Below are 9,183 nucleotides of genomic sequence, written 5' to 3' on the forward strand. Positions count from 1 at the left end.
TCTTTTAATTATACTTAATTTCCATACTTTATTTATCAAAATGTGATTAATTAACATGATGTTTTTTCTTGATTTGTCAGGTTGCCCTAAAAGAAAATGAGGCAAACCTGGATAGTCGCATAATACTTGACAAGACATTAGGACTTTCTATCTATCCTGACCGTATCCGAGGTGCATGATTTGAGGTTAGCTAACGAACATGTGTACCCCATCCAAAGCGTGCAACCAAAGCCCAAATGAGACAGGTTCAAAATCAACTAGACGACCTCATGCAATGGTTCAACGAATTTGAGCAATCAATGAAGGCGAAGGAAGTTGAGTGACAACGACTAACTAGTAATGCTGACATTGTTCCTTCAACCATCAATGAGAGTTGTACACCTACACCTTACAACATTTCCATTCCGATTCCCATTCCCGAGGTAATTTAGTTAACTTATTTTAATTTAGTCGTTAACTAATTATATGTTTTAACTTACGTATAGGGACCCAGTTCTTGCAAACTTTTCCTCGATACCCCAACTAGTCGAGTAGTGGGTGTTGGGAAAGTGCACAAGTCAGTCGATGCTATGTTGCATAATGCATATATCCCAACCATCATGTGAAGGTCTCGATTGACATTGCAATTGACGATAATGTGTTGCTGCCAATTCCTCTCGAAGACGATATCTTCATAGTTGGAGGGGCTATAAGCACTTTTGTGGCTTGGCCAGTAGACCTTGTTCAAGTAATTCCTCATAAGATATGACTTTTCACCTTATGTTCACTCATATTATATATATTGATCTATAATTGATATGTTTTTTATTGAATATTTTAGGAAAATGTACATTCCACCCCCTGTAGCACCCAAAAGTCTAAGTCATCTTCGGGGATTAGATCTCAAAGCCATCTATTGGGGATGTGAGCTCTAAGAAGACTACCAACTACTTTACTCAGCTGTTGGAGCATGTACAGAAGTTTGGAGATGATATGATAATTATATCTATTCCCAAGGAAGTCTTCGGGGATACATTGATGAATACGTTGACATCAGTGAAGTTCGGGATGTATATAAACGTGATTGCATATGTGCAACTACTGTACGTATATATATGAGGTAAATTATGTTTTCTTAAGTTCTCACTTTTGCATGACAGTGTGTTATAATTAACTAACATTTGTATTATATGTATTAGGTACTTATATGAAAATTATATTAAGGTAAATAAGGAAAAGGTGATGTTCATATCCCCACACCTTACCACTTTGGTGTCGGGTGACAAAAATGAGATTGGGGAAAAAACAGAACGAATTACAGATAATCTCCTCTATCATAAAGAAGATGCATATTTATTTCTTGCACCTTTTAATATCGGGTGAACATTTTTTAATTGTCTTTTATATTTTTTTTAGTATGTTTGTTGTGCTTAACATTTCCTAACCATGTACATATGTTTTGTTAGGCATCATTGAGTTTTGGTTGCCATCAATCGGGTCAATGAAGAAATATATTACTTTGACTCATTGGCACATGGTGATATGAACAACCACCCTGCTATGAAAGAGATGTTTTCTAGGTAAGTAGACTAATCGTTTAAACTTTTAGTTACACTTTCACTTTCATTTTTTGTTTAGTAATTATATGTGTAATGACCAACTAATGTTATACTTATATATTTACTTCATTTTAATTGTAGATCCCTTACCAAACAAATGAGGTAGATTGTGGCTATTAGGTGCTGAAATTCATGAAGGAGATCATTCAACAATGACAAACTAATGCAATCAACAATGATGACAAATCATATACAGATGACGAAGTCAACCAGATTAGAGAATAATGGTCAAACTTTGTACTTTTTTCTGTTGACAAATTATAGCTAAATGTATAGTAGATTAGTTTTGCACAAATTGATTGTAGTTTAGGGAATTCAATGTAATGTACATGATTTGGTCTATGTAATTAATGTAGCACAGATTTTAGCACAAATGTAGGGAATTCAATTCAATGTAAACATTACAGTGTAATTAATGTTCAATATATAAAATCAATTGTGTTCATATATTCATTTTGTTGTTTTGTTCTATTTCTGTATGCATTCATGTTATTTTCTGTTGTGTGTGTAACTGTGTAGAATTAGGAATAATGATATTCGATAACGTTTTTTTTTGTTAATGCGCTGTCGTTATAACCATACAATAGTTTTTTTAACAATACGCTATTGATTACATTGCATTCAACAGCGCATTCACCAAACATCGTTTTTGATAACATTGCATTCAACAACGCATTCACCAAAAAGCGCTGTAGAATACTTATCTCTCATTTATTATTTTTAGCTATACAACAACGCATTTGATAAGAAGCGCTGTCGATATGATCAACAAAATTATTTCCTCTACATTTAATCGCTTAACACAATGCTTAATCGATTAATTGTTTGAATGTTATTTATTGCCATTATTAATTGTTCTATATATTTAATTAATTGTCATTAATCGAATGTCATAATGTAATTACTAATTTGAATTTCTTCAAAAAAAATGAATTAGTAAAAAAATATTATATCTTACACAACGTTTCCTTAAGATTGCGTTGTGGAACACTAACCTTATTTATATTTGAATGGGGAATTCTTCCACAACATTTCCTAAAGGTTGCGTTGTTGATTAGGTATCATTGATAGCGCCATCTTCACTATGAGTTGTTGATTTGGTATCATTGACATCGTCATTGTCATTATACGCTGTTGAAGATACTATAAGACTCTAAAAAAATTAAAATGTTCTCGCATTCTCACACATTCATCAGTAATCCCTACACTCATTTACTCAACAGTGAAACACATTTACTCTCACTCATTTTACACGAAAATCATTCAATACCGATTTCGAAAATCCTTCACTCGTTTAACCTCAAAATCATCATTCACACATTCAACATCAAATTGAAAGTGAGTTTTTCATATAGTTATTTGCCTTTTTAATTACATTATATTTAGTTTGTATTGAGTTATAAATATTTTCCTTATAAATGAGTGAAAGTGATTTCACTCATTTAGTTTGTATTGAGTTAAGGTTTCTGAGTTCTGACTCATTTAGCTTACATTATTAGTTAGGGTTCCCCCATTTTTAATTACATAATAATGCATTTGCTTGCTTGGTGAGTTTAACTCCAAGCTTTAGGGATTTATGCTCATTATATTTTTTTCTTAATAGAAAATGGATCGAAAATGGATGAGTGTCAATCGATTGACGAATGAGTATGAAGAAATAGTGAAATCATTTATTAGGTTTGCAATTGAGAATACTAAAAACTCTAATAGAATTGTATGTCCTTGCTTAAGATGTTGTTACTCAAACCGAATTACTCCAAATGAGTTAAAAGTTCATTTAGTGTGTCACGATATTGATCAAAGTTATACATGTTGGACAAGACATGGTGAGACGAGAGACATTATGGATTATGATGATGAGATGCAAAGGAAAGACAACTACACAAATGCATATGAAGACAATCATTTCGAGGAAATGACAAACATTGTCGAAGAGGATCTTCAGAATTGTCTTGAGATGTAACAGTGATTGATAAGTGATGTTGAGAAACCATTATATGATGGTTATACTAAATTCATAAGATTGACAGCGGTGTCAAGGTTGTATAAGTTGAAATCTGTTAATGGATGGATTGATAAGAGTTTCACCGACTTACTTGCACTTCTGAAGGATATGTTGCCGAAAGATAATGTGCTCCCTTCTCGAACCTATGATGCAAAACACATGGGCTACACTAGGATACATACTTGTGAAAATGATTGCATCTTATTTTTTAATGAGTATGATTAATTAAAGTTTTGTCCTAAATGTAATGCATCACGATATAAGAAGGAAGACTCAATTCCCAAAAAGGTTGTATGGTATTTTCCCATCAAAGCAAGATTCAAGCGTATGTTTAGCAATGCCAAAGATGCAAAGAAGTTGACATGACATGATTAATAAAGGATTAAAGATGGTTAGCTTCGGCATCTTGCAGATTCTCCTCAATGGAGAAAAATGATCACGATTATCCTAGTTTTGGTCAAGAATCAAGAAATCTACACCTTGCATTGTCAATTGAAATTAATCCACATAGCGTTCAAAGTTTCTCCCATAGTACATGGTCTGTGATATTAGTGATATACAACCTACATCCTTCTCCATGCATGAAGCGCAAATATGTGATGTTATCTATGTTAATTTCTAGACCTAAACAATCAGGAAATGACATAGACATATATTTGGCTTCGTTAATTGAAGACTTGAAGCAAATGTGGGAGACATGCATAAATGTATATAATGTGTATAGGGAAGAAAACGTCAACTTGAGGGTGTAACACTGTGAATTTTTAGTGCATGTTTTATTAATTATTTATTTTAACAACGATTAATTTTAGAAATTAATCGGTATTGAATTAGACTAAACCGTAGTTAAGTGTTAGTCTTTTTTGGTGATTTACTATTTTGTGGTAAATTTTCATAATTTTATGTGACGGAAAGTTTTTGAGCTGCTGTCGGGCTCAAATTCGCCCGAGTCCGACCCAATAACGTGGTTTTGAGTTCCGTAACTCGGAATCGAATTCCGATTGCACCATTGACTTCAAATTATTTTTTCGAGTCAAGATAGACATCAAGTTTGTCTAGAACGCATTTCTAATTATTTTTCACTCCGAATTCCGTGTTTCGAAATTCTAACCGTAAACCAAAATCGGGAGATTTTTATTATACGACTGGGTATTAGCAGACAATACTCGGGAATGGTTTAATCGATAATGTGTCATCGAAAAGGTCGCATCACTTTCATGTAAGAAGTTTGCTTGTTAAACAAGCAAAAATACATATTCTCTTACAGAAAATCCCCTAAATCACTCAACAAATCCTCTCACTCCACCATCATTAGACACATCACATATGCTAGTCTAATTCTACTTACTTTGCATTAAATTTTCTGATTTGATGAGGGTGAGGCTTTCCTATAAATACCTCATTCCATTCTCTCATTTTTACACTAAATTTCCTATACAAACTAAGGTAGTCTTTTATTTTCTCTTCTTCTCATACTTCATAGAAAGTTATGAGCTTTTATTATGTTGTTCATAAATTAGAGTTTATATTTTTTCTTTTAAGTATTTTATGAAAGCATAACTAAAGAGGATGATAATAAAATCATATGAACCTTTAGGTAGTTTTTGACTTTTGTAAATCTTGAAATTTATTCCTTGTTCTTAGATGGAAAAACTATATATTTGGACAAGGTTAGATGAGTTATTTGTTTGGAAATATTAGAAATTATTGTTAGTATTTGAATATGTTTAAAGGTGGTGATTTTAACATCAAATGAACCTTTAATGTGTTTAGGAAAAAGTTTGTATTTTATTCTTGAAAGTTTATGATGTTGATGAGTTGTTGTTGAAAATGTTTCATTTTTAGAAAGTATTATGTTTTAAAAGTGGTTTAGCATATTTTACTCTTTGATTTCCAAGTTAAAATAATAATTTGGGATAAAAGATGATTTATTAAAGTCTTGACTTCATAAACTTAAAGTGTTATGAAGTTTTGGATATTAAAGTAGTAGAAAGTATTACCTTAGGATTTATTTTCATGACTATGAAATTAACACTTGCTAACCCTTGAGGTTTTTCCTATAAAATTATGAGGTGTTAAGATGTTCATGAAAATTTGTTGTATTTATTTTAGTTAACTTACTTTAAAGTGGTAAGAATAACTAAAAGATGTTTAGTGTAAAATATTAAATTAAGAGTCATTCTTTTTCATGACTATGAAAATAACACTTACTAACCCTTGAGGTTTTTTCCTAAAAAATTAGGAGGTGTAATAGGAGGTGTTAAGATATTCATGAAAATTTATTTGAATAGTATACTTGAAATAATCAGATTTACCTAAAAGTCTTGACTTTATAAACTTAAAGTGTTATGAAGTCTTAGATGGTAAAATGATTTAAAAATCTTGAATCTTAGTTAAGTGAACCTACTTTAAAATGGTAAGATTTAATTAAAAAGTATTGATTTTGTTTAAATTGACTTACTTTAAAAATGATAAGTCTGGCTTAACGATTTTATTTTAAAAGGTTAGTTTTAGTAAAAATGTTTTACTTACAAAAAATAAGATTTATGAACTATCGAAAAAATGGAATGAAGTGAGAATACATGTCTAGAAAAAATCTGTATAAGGAAAGACTAGTGTATATCCATGGATTACGACATAATTTCGGTATAAGTTTTATTGAAAATCTTACTTTAAAGAGTGTTATTTGATTTTAAGACTTTCAAAGACAAATGATGATTCAAGGATATTCAACCTTGAATCGGATGGACGAAAACAATTAAATTCATTTTAAATCCGAAGTTTTATCTTCGCGTAAAAAGTTATTTCATAAGTATAATAATTATCGTCAGTTAACTAATTAACGTGTTTTATCTTCGCGTAAAAAGTTATTTCGTAAGTATAATTATTATCGTCAGTTAACTAATTAATGTTATTTTGGCGTAATGAAGATTTAGAGAGGATATCGAATCAAGTAAGCTCACCAACAAACAGAGAACCTAGCGACCCGACACACTCAGGTGAGGGAGAAAACATAAGTTTGGAGTTATATTTGTGTATTAAGAAAACCCGCACTTAATCAATTATTTTGCGTGCCTGGATTTTGTACGGATACTTTCCTAAGTTGTATGATTAGGATAACTTAAAATATCAAGTATTTGGTGGCTATCCATGAAGGAACACCACTCAAGAAATTAAAATGCATTGCGATCGAAAACAACAGAGAGTTTCGATCCGGTAGCCCAAAAGGGCGAGGAAAATGGTCCTGGTAACTGGACCACCTCGTCCGGGTGAGCCCGCCTCGCTTAGGTGAGGGAGAAAACATTGTGACACAGTGATGTCCGAATATGCATCCGGACCTCCAAACTCCTTCACAAGTTTGGAGTTGCCTTGGGTATTAAGAAAGCTTGTACTTAACCAATTGTCTGTTTGTTTGGATTAAGTACATCAATATTTCTTATACCAATTTATGTTATGTTTATATATGCAAATACCATGTTTACTCTTGAATTATAATGTTTGAATGATTATTATGGGAATGATATGTATGTGATAATTATTAAATTCAAGGTTAAAAACATGTGATATAAATGAGAAATATTTTCCTTGAGAAAAGTAAATAAATGATAATCAGGCTCTTCTCGCTTGAGCAAGACAGCTCTCGCTTGAGCGAGAAGTGTCTAGAGAAAATGAAAGTTTTAGCTCGAGGTGAGACAACTCTCGCTTGAGTTAAAATATGCACTAAGAGAACTGAATATTTTCTCGCTTAAGCGAGACAGCTCTCGCTTAAGCCACAAATGCCTCAAAAATGGATGTGCCCTCGCTTGAGTGAGATGGCTCCATACAGACATGACTTCTTTTTAAGTCGTCTGAAAGATAACTCTCATATATACGAGAGCTTAATTACATGTTTGCCATCAAGAAGTTGTAAAGGTAAATAACTATATGAAATTCTTGAAAGTAATAAAAGTAAGGAATTGCTTTGTTAAAGGCGAGGGCTAGAGGGCCTGTTTTAGGCGTTTTTGGCGTTTTTGGCTCCCGAGCGACCGTATTTCGCTCAGGCACGGACCGGACAGGTATTTTGACCAATTTTTCATGGATTTGTCGCCTGAGCGATAGTCACTTGGGCGAGAATCAAGAAGAGAATTGAGTCTGTTTTGATGAGTTCGTCGCTTGAGCGAGAGACATAAATATTTTTTATTGTTTCTGATTTTCTGATTCCCAGGCTTGGGTGTGAAGTGTATTTACACTTGGGAAATACTATTACTCAGATGATTGAGTTTGGTGCCCAAAATCGACAAACTTATACAAGTACCTTTGTTCTTGCGCCTATTTAGGGCAAGGTTTCCGATTGTGATGTCGTGATTAGGGCAATGCCCAAAAAGGATTATATGATACCATGTAGCAAGGTCGTCTGAGTGTAAGAGGCTTGCCCATGTGGTCGTCCAAGATATTCATCGATGGTTCATAGTGGTAAGGATGTTATTCCTCTTTTACGTGATGACGTAAGATCGGGTCCCACATGAAACATTCCTTTGGGAGATGTCTTAGGTTAGGCCGATCATATAAAATAATGATTAAAATAATCGACCAACCTCGGTTAGTATGCATACTCATTATGGATAATGAAGTAGTGGAGAGGAAATTTACGGGAGAAGAACGAGCCCCGAGATGTTGAGAGGGATGACGGTGGCGGTGTTTCGTCAGCAAAGTCTTGATGGTGAGTCTAAGTGAGACGAGTCCCTTGTATTCCTAGATGAGGTATTTTGTTGGATCGGACAGACAGTGCAAACGAGACGATCTCTGACAATCCCTCTTTGCAATCATGATCAATGAGAGGGATGCCCAAAAAGTGTTTGATAAGACACCATCCTGAAATGGACAGTTCTTCGGAATAGATTGATCATATATCCTTGCGAGGAATAATTTTGGTGCGTTCAAATCAGCTTGTTATGGGACCTGTACTCTTGGTTATTTCTGAATAGTTTATTGGGAGGTTATTGGTGAAAGGATGGATGAAACAAACATAATATTCATACATTGAGTTTGTGGACTTTGATCCTCATAATATGAGATTATAACATCATTCATCATTGTGCATTTTTATATGTGATGTATATATTGTGTTTATTATGTGTGTCTGTTTGGATGTGATATTTCGTGTAATTCCATGCTGTCAATGAATAATATTCATTAGATGTCTTACTCTCTCTTTTATCTGTTTGTCTTCGGATCGCGTTTTGTTCAGATGGATTGTTCTACGAGGATTCAGAGTTACTGCTTCTCGATGTCCCATCAGGGGGCATGGAGGATTGAGGGAGATCAGTACACCTACACAAGCCCTTGCGACTTAGATCTGTGTAGGGTACTTTTTGATGTGTTGGATGTCTCAGCCTTTTGTGTAATTTCAGTTTGGGCGAATATTTCTTCCACCTTGTATTTCGTACAAATACTTTCCATTTTTAGGTAATGGTATTTTTGATTTTCCGCATTGTATGTTACTCAAAGTGATGTTCCGAAAATGAAATGAATATAAGGAAATAAATTTTATATGGCATCATTATTATAAAAAATACCCATTTTTGAGCAAGATTTTTGGAG

Source organism: Lupinus angustifolius, chromosome LG10, assembly GCF_001865875.1.
Source record: "Lupinus angustifolius cultivar Tanjil chromosome LG10, LupAngTanjil_v1.0, whole genome shotgun sequence".
Lineage (NCBI taxonomy): Eukaryota > Viridiplantae > Streptophyta > Magnoliopsida > Fabales > Fabaceae > Lupinus > Lupinus angustifolius.